This window comes from Pseudophryne corroboree, unplaced genomic scaffold (genome assembly GCF_028390025.1).
Source record: "Pseudophryne corroboree isolate aPseCor3 unplaced genomic scaffold, aPseCor3.hap2 scaffold_2082, whole genome shotgun sequence".
Classification (NCBI taxonomy): domain Eukaryota; kingdom Metazoa; phylum Chordata; class Amphibia; order Anura; family Myobatrachidae; genus Pseudophryne; species Pseudophryne corroboree.
In genome coordinates, this window is record NW_026968725.1 from 55,411 (window position 1) to 70,607 (window position 15,197).

The window sequence follows — 15,197 nt, forward strand, 5'->3', positions numbered from 1 at the left end:
GTTAATGTTTCCTGGTGTCAACCTGTATTATTTCAGTAGATATTGAAATGAGGATGCATCTTGCTGCCTTTCCAATGAAGCAAGTTTAATTTAGTAATAGGTGAAAAACCATCCAAGAGCTGTTTAATCACTCAATTGGATTTTTTTGCCAGCATATTTCTTTTTCTCTGCAACCCACTGCTAAATTGTGCTTCCTAGCTGTTTTTATAAAATCACTGAATCAAATCTAACTCTGATTACATCAGAGAAGTCTAAATACCTACCACCATAACAGGGGGTTTGAAATTTTGACTTGTCTACTTAAAGATCACCAAAATCTGATAACAAAGTCAATTACATCCCTGGGTGGGATTGAACCACCAACCTTTTGGTTAATAGCCATACACACTAACTGATTGCGCCACAGCGACACTTTGCAAAATTACATACTGACAAAGGCTAATAAACAATCATCTAGAACGTTTCCTAGAAAAACTTTAAAAAGTCAATAATCTGGAGTGTTTTTGTAAGATGTTTCTGCCATCAACCAATGAAGAAACACATTGGTACTTTCCCATGATGAGTGAGTGCTTCAGGATCTCTTGCACTTACATGTGCAGCAGAGTACTGCAATGGAAGCATGCTGGGCCCATAACCCAGAGGTAGAAAGATTGAAACTATCCTCTGCTATATGCATTTTTTTTGTTAATTAAAGTAATCCAAAACTGGGATTGATATTTTTGCTCTTTTATTTTTACTTAAAGTACAATAACTTTTACCAATTTAATTTGTTTTAATAGTATATTGACAGTATTGTTTTCTTTCAAAAATTCACTTAATTTTCTTTTCTGTGTGCTAATTAGATATCACCTTGTTTTCACATTAAATAGACTTCCACATGAGAAAGCAGCAAGGATGCAGTGGCGTTAATGTTTCCTGGTGGTAGTGGGGTACTGTGTTTGTGCTTTCCTCTGGTCAGCTCTGGTAAAAGTCAGATTTCTTTGTCTCAGATCTTCCTCTAGCCTTGTTCTTCTTTCGAGAGTTCCCTTGTGCTGCCTCAGTTGGATCTCCTTCACTTGACAGGGGGGTACCCGAGCAGCGACCCTCCCCAGCACTAGCCCAACTCCTACTTACCTGCCAGGTGAGATACTATGATCAGGAAGGTGCTTCTCCCAGGGAAAGGCTCACCCATTGCACTCTGGGTGTGCTGCTCCTGCGATTTCCCCAAATGTGGGAAACTTGACTGCATAATTTGTGTTTCCCCTGGTCGGCTCTCGTATAATTCAGATCTCTTTGTCTCAGGTCTCTCTCCAGCCTAGTTTGCTGTCTGTTTCCACTTCTCTTTTCTTAAACCGCTCCCTTCTATGCCCTTGTGCACCTTAATTAAATCTAACTCTGATTACGTCAGAGAAGGCCAGGTACCCTACACCATAAGAGGGGGTTTGAAATTTTGACTTGTCTACTTAAAGATCACCAAAATCTGATCACAAGGTCAATTACATCACTGGGTGGGAACCTTTTGGTTAATAGCCCATGTAAGTGCAAGAGATCCTGAAGCACTCACTCATCATGGGAATGTACCAATGTGTTTCTTACAAAAATTCTCCAGATTATTGACTTTTTAAAGTTTTTCTAGGAAACGTTCTAGATGAATGCTTATTAGCCTTTGTCAGTATGTACTTTTGCAAAGTGTCGCTGTGGCGCAATCAGTTAGTGTGTATGGCTATTAACCTAAAGGTTGGTGATTCAATCCCACCCAGGGACGTAATAGACCTTGTTATCAGATTTTGGTGATCTTTAAGTAGACAAGTCAAAATTTCAAACCCCCTCTTATGGTGTAGGGTACCCGGCCTTCTCTGATGTAATCAGAATTAGATTTGATTAAGTGATTTTATAAAAAACAGCTAGGAAGCACAATTTAGCAGTGGGTTGCAGAGAAAAAAAATTATGCTGGCAGAAAAGTCCAATTGAGTGATTAAACAGCTCTTCATTTTCTGATTTTATGTTTATGCTAACAAATTTGCTCTCTGAAAAGTGTCCACAAAGCCAAGTCTCTGATTAACACCTTTGTAGGAATGGTTTTTCACCTATTACTGAATTAAACTTGCTTCATTGGAAAGGCAGCAAGATGCATCCTCATTTCAATGTCTACTGAAATAATACAGGTTGACACCAGGAAACATAAACGTCACTGCATCCTTGCTGCTTCCTCATGGGGAAGTCTGTTTAATGTGAAAACAAGGTGATATCTAATCAGCACACAGGTAAGGAATTAAGAAAATCTTTCTTTATGGGTGAAGATGTTTCTCACAAAATTGTTGCACCAAGGCATCATTGAAATTCAAGCTGGAAAGATGATTTTAATATATCACTTGTACATTTTGTACTGCTCTTCTGGTGACAATGTAGATTGTTTTTGTCAATTACCATTTTAATAATCGGGTAAAGAAAATTAATTGGATTTTTGAAAGAAAACAATACTGTCAATATACTATTAAAACAAATTAAAATGGTAAAAGTTATTGTACTTTAAGTAAAAATAAAAGAGCAAAAATATCAATCCCAGTTTTGGATTACTTTAATTAATAAAAACAATGCATATAGCAGAGGATAGTTTCAATCTGCCTACCTCTGGGTTATGGACCCAGCATGCTTCCATTACAGTACTCTGCTGCACATGTAAGTGCAAGAGATCCTGAAGCACTCACTCATCATAGGAAAGTACCAATGTGTTTCTTCATTGGTTGATGGAAGAAACATCTTACAAAAACTCTCCACATTATTGACTTTTTAAAATGTTTCTAGGAAACGTTCTAGATGAATGCTTATTAGCCTTTGTCAGTATGTACTTTTGAAAAGTGTCGCTGTGGCGCAATCAGTTAGTGTATAAGGCTATTAACCAAAAGGTTGGTGGTTCAATCCCACCCAGGGACGTAATTGACCTTGTTATCAGATTTCGGTGATCTTTAAGTAGACAAGTCAAAATTTCAAACCCCCTCTTATGGTGTAGGGTACCTGGCCTTCTCTGATGTAATCAGAGTTAGATTTGATTAAGTGATTTTATAAAAAAAACAGCTAGGAAGCACAATTTAGCAGTGGGTTGCAGAGAAAAAGAAAAATGCTGGCAGAAAAATCCAATTGAGTGATTAAACAGCTCTTCATTTTCTGGCTTTATTTTTATGCTAACAAATTTGTTCTCTGAAAAGTGTCCACAAAGCCAAGTCTCTGATTAACACCTTTGTAGGGATGGTTTTTAACCTATTACTAAATTAAACTTGCTTCATTGGAAAGGCAGCAAGATGCATCCTCATTTCAATGTCTACTGAAATAATACAGGTTGACACCAGGAAACATTAACGCCACTGCATCCTTGCTGCTTTCTCATGTGAAAGTCTGTTTAATGTGAAAACAAGGTGATATCTAATTAGCACACAGGTAGGGAATTAAGAAAATCTTTATTTAAGGGTGAAGATGTTTCTCACAAAATCGTTACCTCAATGCATCATTGAAATTCAAGCTGAAAAGATGATTTTAATATATCACTTGTACATTTTGTATTGCTCTTCTGGTGACAATGTAGTTTGTTTTTGTCAATTACCATTTTAATAATAGGGTAAAGAAAATTAAGTGGATTTTTGAAAGAAAACAATACTGTCAATATATTATTAAAACAAATTAAAACAGTAAAAGTTATTGTACTTTAAGTAAAAATAAAAGAGCCAAAATATCAATCCCAGTTTTGGATTACTTTAATTAACAAAAAAAATGCATATAGCAGAGGACAGTTGCAATCTGCCTACCTCTGGGTTATAGGCCCAGCATGCTTCCATTGTAGTCCTTTGCTGCACATGTAAGTGCAAGAGATCCTGAAGCACTCACTCATCATGGGAAAGTACCAATGTGTTTCTTCATTGGTTGATGGAAGGAACATCTTACAAAAACTCTCCAGATTATTGACTTTTTAAAGTTTTTCTAGGAAACGTTCTAGATGAATGCTTATTAACCTTTGTCAGTATGTACTTTTGCAAAGTGTCTCTGAGGCGCAAACAGTTAGCGTGTTCAGTTGTTAACCAAAAGGTTGGTGGTTCAATCCCACCTAGGGACGTAATTGACCTCGTTATCAGATTTTGGTGATCTTTAAGTAGACAAGTAAAAATTTCAAACCACCTCTTATGGTGTAGGGTACCTGGCCTTCTCTGATGTAATCAGAGTTAGATTTGATTAAGTGATTTTATAAAAAAAACAGCCACGAAGCACAATTTAGCAGTGGGTTGCAGAGAAAAAGAAATATGCTGGCAGAAAAATCCAATTGAGTGATTAAACAGCTCTTCATTTTCTGGCTTTATTTTTATGCTAACAAATTTGTGCTCTGAAAAGTGTCCACAAAGCCAAGTATCTGATTAACACCTTTGTAGGGATGGTTTTTCACCTATTATTAAATTAAACTTGCTTCATTGGAAAGGCAGCAAGTGATGTCATCCAAGCAGTGGGTCAAAGTTGGCTTCAAACCTCGTCTGCTTATGAAAAGAGAAAAGGGGTATGCAGGGCATGGCGGCCTTTTGCGGTGCTTGGATGACCCCTAGTTCGCATTAAATAATGCAGTCGAGTTTCCCACATTTGGGGAAATCACAGGGGTCAGCATACCCAGAATGCAATGAATGAACCGCACCCTGGGAGAACAGTCTTCATGACCATGGTATCTCCTATGCAAAATAAGTATGATTTGGGATAGGGCTGGGGAGGGCCGCTGCTCAGGCACATCTCTGTCAAGTAAAGGAGATTCAACTGAGGCAGCACAAGGGAACTCTCATCTGGGGACAACAACTGCAGGGAGAACACATATTTTCAGATGAACATGGGAGGGCAGAAGGCTGCCTAATACTGAAGCACCCCCAAACAACAAACCAAATGCAACAACTAGTGCAAGCATTCCTGGGGGAAGGCCTGCAGCAGATGGATTTGCATATGGCGATGTCATCCAAGCAGTGGGTCAAAGTTGGCTTCAACCCTCGTCTGCATATGAAAAGAGAAAAGGGGCGTGCAGGGCATGGCGGCCTTTTGCGGCACTTGGATGACCCCTAGTTTGCATTAAACACCTCCACCCTCCGTCGGTGTGGGGCTCATGTTGGCTATGCCCCAGCCCCTGAAGCATTCAAGCTGATTTCTTGCAGCAGCTGGGCACTGTAACAGCTCCAGAGCTGCTCTGTAAGGCAAGTAAAAGGGTGTGGGCCCTGCAGCACTACCTGTAGTTCGCATTGTGCGAGACCCCTAGTTCGCATTAAACACCCCCACCCTCCTTCGGTGTGGGGCTCATGTTGGCCATGCCCCAGCCCCTGAAGCATTCACGCTGATTTCTTGCAGCAGCTGGGCACTGTAACAGCTCAAGAGCTGCTCTGTAAGGCAAGTAAAAGGGTGTGGGCCCTGCAGCACTACCTGTAGTTTGCATTGTGCATTGGAAGGCACAAAGTAAGCAGACGGGAGGAGAAGTCAGGATAGTGCACAAGGGTATAGACGGGAGGGGCTCAAGAAAAAAGAAGTGGAAACAGACAGCAAACTAGGCTTCCAATGCACAATGCAAACTACAGGTAGTGCTGCAGGGCCCACACCCTTTTACTTGCCTTACAGAGCAGCTCTGGAGCTGTTTAATCACTCAATTGGATTTTTCTGCCAGCATAATTTTTCTCTTACGTCCTAGAGGATGCTGGGGACTCCGTAAGGACCATGGGGGATAGACGGGCTCCGCAGGAGACATGGGCACTTAAAGAAAGACTTTAGATCTGGGTGTGCACTGGCTCCTCCCTCTATGCCCCTCCTCCAGACCTCAGTTTACTACTGTGCCCAGAGGAGACTGGGTGCTTTTCAGGGAGCTCTCCTGAGTTTCCTGACAGAAAGTATATTTGTTAGATTTTTTTATTTTCAGGGAGCCTGCTGGCAACAGACTCCCTGCATCGAGGGGCGGAGGGGAGAGATGCACACCTACTTCTGTGAGTTGATAGGCTCTGCTTCTTAGGCTACTGTACAGCATTAGCTCCAGAGGGATCGGTACGCAGGTCTCACCCTCGCCGTCCGTCCCAGAGCCGCGCCGCCGTCCCCCTCGCAGAGCCGGAAGATAGAAGCCGGGTGAGTATGAGAAGAAAAGAAGACTTCAGAGGCGGCGGAAGACTTCATGATCTTCACTGAGGTAACGCACAGCAGTAAAGCTGTGCTCCATTGCTCCCATACACCTCACACACGGCAGTCAGTGTAAGGGTGAAGGGCTCAGGGGGGACGCCCTGGGCAGCAATATAGACCTCTCTTTGGCAAAATAAATATATATGCAGCTAGGCACTGTATATATATATATAAGAGCCCCCGCCATTTTTTTACTATATTTGAGCGGGACAGAAGCCCGTCGCTGAGGGGGTGGGGCTTCTCCCTCAGCACTCACCAGCACCATTTTCTCCACAGCACCGCTGAGGGGAAGCTCCACGGACTCTCCCCTGCTTATACCACGGTAGAAAGAGGGTCTTAAAGAAGAGGGGGGCACATAATTAGGCGCATATATATATGGAAATACAGCGCTACTGGGTAAACATAAAATTATTGTGTTTTTTTCCTGGGTCATATAGCGCTGGGGTGTGTGCTGGCATACTCTCTCTCTCTGTCTCTCCAAAGGGCCTTGTTGGGGAACTGTCCTCAGATAAGAGGATTCCCTGAGTGTATGGTGTGTCGGTACACGTGTGTCGACATGTCTGAGGTAGAAGGCTCTCCTAGAGAGGAGCAGGAGCAAATTAATGTGGTGTCTCCATCGACAACGCCGACACCTGACTGAATGGATATGTGAAATGTTTTAAGTGCTAATGTAAACTTATTACACAAGAGATTAGACAAAGCTGAAGCTAGGGAACAGTCAGGGAGTCAACCCATGCCTGTCCCTATGTCGCAGGGACCTTCGGGGTCTCAAAAGCGCCCACTATCCCAAATAGTTGACACAGATACCGACACGGATTCTGACTCCAGTGTCGACTACGATGATGCAAAGTTACAGCCAAAATTGGCTAAATGTATTCGATATATGATTATTGCAATAAAAGATGTTTTGCACATCACAGAGTCCCCTGTCCCTGACACGAGGGTACACATCTATAAGGGAAAGAAACCTGAGATAACCTTTCCCCCCTCACATGAGTTGAACGAATTATGTGAAAAAGCTTGGGAATCTCCAGACAAAAAGCTGCAGATTCCCAAAAGGATTCTTATGGCGTATCCTTTCCCGCCAATGGACAGGATACGGTGGGAATCCTCCCCTAGGGTGGATAAAGCATTGACACGCTTATCCAAAAAGGTAGCGCTGCCATCCCAGGATACGGCTACCATCAGGGACCATGCTGACCGCAAGCAGGAGGTTACCCTAAAGTCCATTTACACACATTCTGGTACCTTACTCAGACCGGCAATTGCGTCGGCCGGGGTTGTAGTGCGGTGGCAGCATGGACAGATACCTTATCAGCAGAGATTGAGACCCTAGATAAGGATGCTATGTTATTGACCATAGGGCATATAAAAGATGCTGTCCTATATATAAGAGATGCTCAAAGTGACATTAGTCTACTGGGTTCTAGAATAAACGCTATGTCAATTTCTGCTAGACGAGTCCTATGGACCCGGCAATGGACAGGTGATGCCGACTCAAAAAGGTATATGGAGGTTTTACCTTACAGGGGTGAGGAATTGTTTGGGGAAGGTCTCTCGGACCTAGTCTCCACAGCTACAGCTGGTAAATCAAAATTTTTGCCTTATATTCCCTCACAGCCTAAGAAAGCACCACATTATCAAATGCAGTCCTTTCGATCACAGAGAAACAAGAAAGTACGAGGTGTGTCCTTTCTTGCCAGAGGTAAGGGCAGAGGGAAGAAGCTGCACAACACAGCTAGTTCCCAGGAACAGAAGTCCTCCCCGGCCTCTACAAAATCCACCGCATGACGCTGGGGCTCCGCTAAAGGAGTCCGCCCAGTTGGGGGCACGTCTTCGAGTTTTCAGCCACATCTGGGTTCATTCGCAGGTGGATCCCTAGGCAATAGAAATTGTTTCTCAGGGTTACAAGCTGAAATTCGAAGAGGTGCCTCCTCGCCGGTTTTTCAAATCGGCCCTACCATCTTCTCCCCAGGAAAGGGAGATAGTGTTAAATGCAATTCACAAATTGTATCTTCAACAGGTGGTGGTCAAGGTTCCCCTGCTTCAACAAGGAAATGGAAATTATTCGACCCTGTTTGTAGTCCCAAAACCGGACGGTTTGGTCAGACCCATATTAAATTTAAAATCCCTGAACCTATACTTGAAAAGGTTCAAGTTCAAGATGGAATCGCTAAGAGCGGTCATCGCCAGCCTAGAAGGGGGGGATTTTATGATATCTCTGGACATAAAGGATGCATACCTTCATGTACTCATTTATCCACCTCATCAGGCGTACCTAAGATTTGCGGTACAGTATTGTCATTACCAATTTCAGACGTTGCCGTTTGGTCTCTCCAGAATTTTCTCCGAGAATTTTCACCAAGGTAATGACGGAAATTATGGTGCTCCTGCGAAAGCAAGGTGTCACAATTATCCCGTACTTGAACGATCTCCTCATAAAAGCGAGATCAAGAGAGCAGTTGCTGAACAGCGTATAACTTTCACTGAAGGTGTTACAGCAACACGGCTGGATTCTCAATATCCCGAAGTCGCAGTTGGTTCCTACGACTCGTCTGACTTTGCTTGGGCATTATTCTGGATACGGACCAGAAAAGGGTTTATCTTCCGATAGAAAAGGCCCAGGAACTCATGACTCTGGTCAGGAACCTATTGAAACCAAAACAGGTGTCAGTGCATCACTGCACTCGAGTCCTGGGAATGATGGTGGCATCATACGAGGCCATTCCCTTCGGCAGGTTCCATGCGAGGATCTTGCAATGGGACCTACTGGACAAGTGGTCCGGGTCACATCTACAGATTCATCAGTTGATCACCCTGTCCCCCAGGGCCAGGGTATCTCTCCTGTGGTGGCTGCAGAGTGCTCACCTTCTAGAGGGCCGCAGGTTCGGCATTCAGGACTGGATCCTGGTGACCACGAACGCGAGCCTCCGAGGTTGGGGAGCAGCCACACAGGGAAGAAATTTCCAAGGTCTTTGGTCAAGTCAGGAGACTTGTCTTCACATCAACATCCTGGAGCTAAGGGCCATATACAACGCCCTATGTCAAGCGGAGACCTTACTTCGCGACCAACCAGTTCTGATCCAGTCAGACAACGTCACCGCACTAGTTCATGTAAACCGCCAAGGCGGCACAAGGAGCAGAGTGGCGATGGCGGAAGCCACCAGAATTCTTCGCTGGGCGGAGAATCATGTAAGCTGTCAAAGTCAGAAAAATATCACGATGCACACTGCCATATTTGCACCTCATATGTGTCCCTGCTGCGCATGCGTGCGCTCTCCCGTGCGTGCGCATACTCGCTGTTGCGGGTACCCGCAGGCGCACGGTATGCGCATTTACGGTAGAGATTGTGTGCGTCTAGCGGGCGACTCTTTCGTTACATATTTTCACCATATAATGCATTTTGTAGATTATGGTCCCTTTAATAGATTCTGAAAGTTTAGTTAATGTAGTATGTTCCTGGACAGAGAGATCCCTCATTGTTTGATACGAAGGGTCAGACAGGAGTAATACAGTGGTGTTTAGTATCCATCGGAAGAGTATTTAATTAGCAATATTCCGGTGTTGGTTTGAAGCGGATCAATCGCTCGTGCGAATAGTTATGGACATAAGAAGTTTATGAACATTTACTGTATTTGCACTTACTTATCCATGCGGCGGGAAACCCAGTTTCCCTCCCACCTGAGCTGTTGGAAATAGTCACAGCCCACCTGTATGAATCAACCTATGACCTTTTGTTATAATGCGAAGACGAATTCCTGTGTCCAATGAACAATGAGATTGTAGGGACCATTGAATTGTATTGTGTGTGGGGCATAAATAGACAGGCCGATCACATCCAGCACTCACTCTTCATCGGTTATCATTGCTGAAAATCGGGAGCTGGATGTCCAGAGGCGCATGCGATCGTTTCCTTTGTGCGTAAGTTTTCTCCGTAATCATATTGTCTTTTCTTGTTATTATGGGCCATATCTTTCTCTCTCTCTCTTCTCTTTCTCTCATTTTCTCTTAAACGTACTTGTATTGTATTTACTGTGTAGTTACCTGGTTAGTTAGTCTATGTTATATTGTAGTGTATGACTTGTATTGTATTAATTCTTTTGCAAGTATAACATTCATAATATATATATTAGGCGTTGGACCCTAAGCACGGTATTTGTGTATTTCTTATAGTGTTAAGTATTCTCAGAGCGTCGGTGACGCTCGAACAGCTTTTGAGTTAATAAGGTTATACAGTGTTGCATTTACACCCTATCTCTACACTAAGGTTTTACAGCAAATTACATTGTTTGTGGTTTAGACATAAAGGTTTAACATTGTGAGCGTCGGCGCCGCTCGTGATCTCCTCGTGGTCTCGAGCGTCCGCTACGCTGATAGCGTAGCATTACGGTAGTCGCTCACCTATAAGTGTGCCCGATACCAACAGCGTATTCTCGTGAGCGTCTGTATCGCTTGAGCAGCCCGCTCCCGATACAGCGTCCGTTACGCTATAGCGAACCATTACGTTAGTCAGCAGCCAATAGCGTGCCTGCCTGTGATCTCTTGGCCGTGAGCGAACGTGACGCTTGAGCGTCTCGACCACGGCTAAGCGATTGTTACGCAACGAGCGTACCCTTACGGTACTCCATACGCAAATAGCGTACAGTGTTCTTAGACCTCACAAAGGGTTTTAAATAAGATAAATATTTAGCTTTATCAATTGGCGGCTCGTCCTGTCCTTCACATATCTCTGCTAGGTAATTTCAGCAGACATTATCCATCAGCAAAGGGCGGGAGATCATATTCTTCGCAGTGCTGACGGGATAAGCGTCTGTTTCGCTTAGTAAAGGGTGCTGAAGGAATCCGGGAACCGGAGGTAAGAACAACACACTAGTGTCTTTTAAAACTGTTTATTTCTATCTTGCGTACGCACACACGCATATCTGCATTTCTTTTTCATTCGTGTATTTTCATATATCACTCTCCTGTTTGCCATTTTATAATTGATAAAACGTGCTAAGAGAGATTTGTCGCTATTTCATAGTTAAAGTGTAAAAGTAATGCGTTAAGGGATAAAGTGTAAAGCACACACGCAGCTCTACCTAAAGGTAAAAGGAGAGATTGGTGTGTTGCACGGTAGACGACTGAGGATCATCTACATTGATAAAACGTGTTAGTTGTGTTACGGTGGACATTGGTTTTGTATACACGTGTCTCTAACAAAAGGCTGAGACTCGCGTACGCAAAGGCCGACGCACGCAGCGTAAATTATGCAACGGAGCGTCTGGGTACGCCCACGTAACTCAAATCACACGATAGTGTTGATTTTTAAATAGCACAATAAGCGATAAATAGCGCAATAAGCGATAAATATCGCAACAGGCGATAAATAGCGCAACAAGCGATAAATAGCGCAACAGGCGATAAATAGCGCAAATCTATTTTAAATCCGAAATTTAAATTAACAGATCCTTCTCCAAATTTACAACACATCTGGTCTAAAGAAAAATTTCTGTGCAGAAATAGAAATAGAAACAAAAGTGTGTATGTGGTGAGTGAGTGTTTGTTTTTACAATTTTGGGGATTGAACCACAGAAATCATCGAGTTCTCGTGAAGTACATACGTGTAAGTGACATACGTGGTGGCTAGGGAGGCATCTCTGGTTAAACATAAAATTTGAGCATTAGAGTGTAGCAGACCAGGAGGTCATACTGTAACAGACCAGGAGGTCAGACCAGGAGGTCGCATAACAGACCAGGAGGTCCAAGTACAGCAGACAAGGAAGTCCGCTATAGAGACAAGGCACAACACCAAGAAGGGTTGGTGCGACACCCATATAGGCCATAAAAAGCTCAGGCTGAAGGAATTCGCAGCTGCTGAATGTCGATTCCACTGGTCGCTCCGTACATAAGATTAGTTGCTTATGTGCTGAACGATTGTACCGCACGTAATTGTGTGCATTAAGTTAGTCTGACCAGTACCATTTGTGTACAAACCCGGTCATAAAACTATTTGTACATTCTGACGTTATTTGTGTAATTTTTTATTTTCTGAAGGGAAGTTCGCTGGTCACTCAGGAATTGTCCAACAACCAATAGTTACTGGAAAGAGTAAGTGTTCTTCGGATATCTCTCGCATGTTCCAGTAAATAGAGGTTCATAGGGGCCCTGGGTCGAGTACGCCAGCGCTATATCAGTGTGTGGGCGTATTGGTCGGCGTGGGCGAGTGAGTGAGGTGCTCGGTAAACTTCACCGTCAACCTATCTTTTAATATTTTGGTTTTTTGTAAGGGTTCGCAGAAGACCCTGAGATAAAGGTCAGAGGTAGAGCAAGCAACACCTGCAAATTATGGGGGCCAGTTGTTCAGGAAGGGGGCGATCAACCTCGGTTCGGGTTGATTCAGTAAACCGACCAGTCGGGTCGGCAAGGTATGTAATGTGTGAAAAATATGGTTTACATACAGAAATTTTATGTGATGAATGGGAGAGAATGACAGTACATGACGGGGAGAAATTCCCAAGAGTAGGTAGCTTCAGCCCAGAAGTGTTAATGAATTTAAGGAGGAGGATATGTCTCATTAAATCAACAAAGAGACGAATCCAACATTATGATTATTTGCAGCTATGGCAACAGGAGGGTGAAATACAGAGAGGATTGGCTCTGGCGGCGGGATCTGGCCCTATCAGGAAACTGATAGCCACGGCCCCGCCGCCACCATACATATCAGGAGAGAAATTGGTTGCGGAGAATGACGCATCAGGGGGTAACAAACAGGCACTTAGCAACTGTATAAATGTTAAGGATAATGTTAATAAGTTAACCAATGCAAGCATTAACCCGTGCAAGTTGTACCCTGTTTTGAACTTTCCCCAGGAGTGTGATCAAGAGGACGAATCGGCAACAATATCGGCGCTCTCTCTAGCAGCCACTATATCAGAAACGACAGTAGGCACGGCCCAACCCATAAGATTAGTAACAAAGCCCCCTAGCGGAGGGACAGGTGAGGTCGTATCAACGGGTAAGTACGGCACCTTACACTATGCTGAAACCATTTCACCACAGGCTGTAGAATCTACACAGAATGATGTTAGTAGACTTAATCCTGTTAGGGTAATAGCTGTTCCAAATGGGAAAACTGACACATCAGGAGTCACTCCTATCAGGAACATTGCCATGTATATCCCATTTTCCAGAATGGAATTAAGGACCATAGTGTCTGAATTCCCTGACCCCAGAAAATACTTAGTTGCTAGCCAAAAATACATCAGAGACCTAGGAAACACTTTAGAGCCCAATAACAAAGACTGGCAGATATTGCTGAGGGCATGTTTACCCTCCAATGTCGACTCAGCTCAATTTTTAGCTGACTGTGGATTGGATCTGGATGTACCTCTTACAGATGTGTACAACAAAGATAACGTAAAAAGAATAAATTTACAGTTAAAGGAGTATTTCCCAGCTGTAGCCAAATGGAATAGAATTTTTTCCATTAAACAAAAAGAGACAGAAACAGCTGCTGATTATTTTCACCGGGCATTATTAGAAATGGCAAAGTACACTGGCATAGAGGACATTAGGACCAATGCAAACCATCAAGAAGTAGCAGTATCTGTGCTAATGGATGGTTTAAAAGAAGCATTAAAGACAAGGGTACAGACCACGCAACCATGTTGGCGAGGTCTGTCAGTGGCTACTTTGAGAGAGGCTGCTATTGATCACGACCGGAATATCACCAGACACAGGGAGTCGCAAGGTGATAAGTTAATGTCAGTAAGTATACAGGCCCTGACCACAAAACAGCCTGTGTTTATATCACCAAACCCTGTGGGTAAGTCAAATGTGGTAACATGTTATTTTTGTCATAAACAGGGACACATAGCACGAGACTGTAGAGCGAAAAATTCGCAAAGATCTTACCAACCCCCTAGACAACGACACGACACACGACATTGGGAGCAAGGTCCGCAGAGACGGAGTTATGAGCCACATGCAGGAGAAACAAAAAGATACCCCCCGAACAGAGACTGGCAAACTCCTGGCAGTTCCCATTTAACCCCTTCACAAGTAGTTGCTGCCAGCGGGATTCAGGGAGGTCACCATACCCAATAGGGGTGTAGCCATACCTGTAATCTGCAGCCAGTAAAATTGATTGCAAGCCTTGGGAGTGAACCTGAAATTGCAATCAATGTAGCTGGTAAATCATTAAACTTTCTTGTAGACACAGGGGCGGCCAAATCAGTGATAAATTCGACAGTGGGCATGAGAACCACTGGTAAGACAATTCCAGCCATAGGGGTAACGGGAGTAGTCCAGCACTACCCTGTTAGCAAACCAGCCGAGATTACAGTAGGGCCTTTACATACCAAGCATTCCTTTTTGCTGGCTGCATCGGCACCGACTAATCTCCTGGGAAGAGACTTATTGTGTAAAATGGGGTGCGTCATTTATTGTACTCCTGAAGGTGTATTCTTGGACATACCTGAGAATCACGCTCAGGAAGTGCGAGACATGTTAGACTCCCCATCAAAATTAATGTCACATACCATTATGACAAATAGGACTCCATCCAAAGTAGAAGAAATGACATCCCAGATACCAGAGTCACTTTGGACTAAAGATGGACAGGACACTGGATTAATGGCAAACGTAGCTCCTGTAGTTGTACAAGTAAAAGATGGTAGGATAGCTCCAAAAATCCCACAGTACCCTCTGAAGCCAGAGGTGGAGTTAGGAGTGTATCCCGTAATAGAGCGCTTGCTACAACAGGGTATTCTGGTAAGAACGTCCAGCACTGCCAATAGTCCCATCTTCCCTGTGAAAAAGAGTGGGGGGAGGGGTTACCGGCTAGTGCAGGATCTAAGGGGGATCAACAAAATAGTTGAGAGTCAGTTCCCCATAGTGCCAAATCCAGCTGTCATCCTTATGCAAATCCCTCCCACTGCGAAATTTTTCACTGTTATTGACCTCTGCTCCGCTTTCTTTTCGGTACCTCTGCACCCTGACAGCCAATATTTGTTTGCATTCACATACAGAGGAGTCCAATACACATGGACTCGATTACCACAAGG

General features: G+C 43.6%; 1 non-coding gene and 1 pseudogene across 1 annotated transcript; one reads left to right on the forward strand and one right to left on the reverse strand.

The window, feature by feature from the left end:
- Window positions 1-1,105: 1,105 nt before the first annotated feature.
- LOC135006176 (U1 spliceosomal RNA) lies at window positions 1,106-1,268 on the forward strand. Its single transcript, XR_010206518.1, has one exon. It is a non-coding gene; the product is annotated as a U1 spliceosomal RNA (small nuclear RNA).
- Window positions 1,269-4,520: 3,252 nt separating this feature from the next.
- On the reverse strand, window positions 4,521-4,699 carry LOC135006178 (U1 spliceosomal RNA; annotated as a pseudogene).
- Window positions 4,700-15,197: the final 10,498 nt, after the last annotated feature.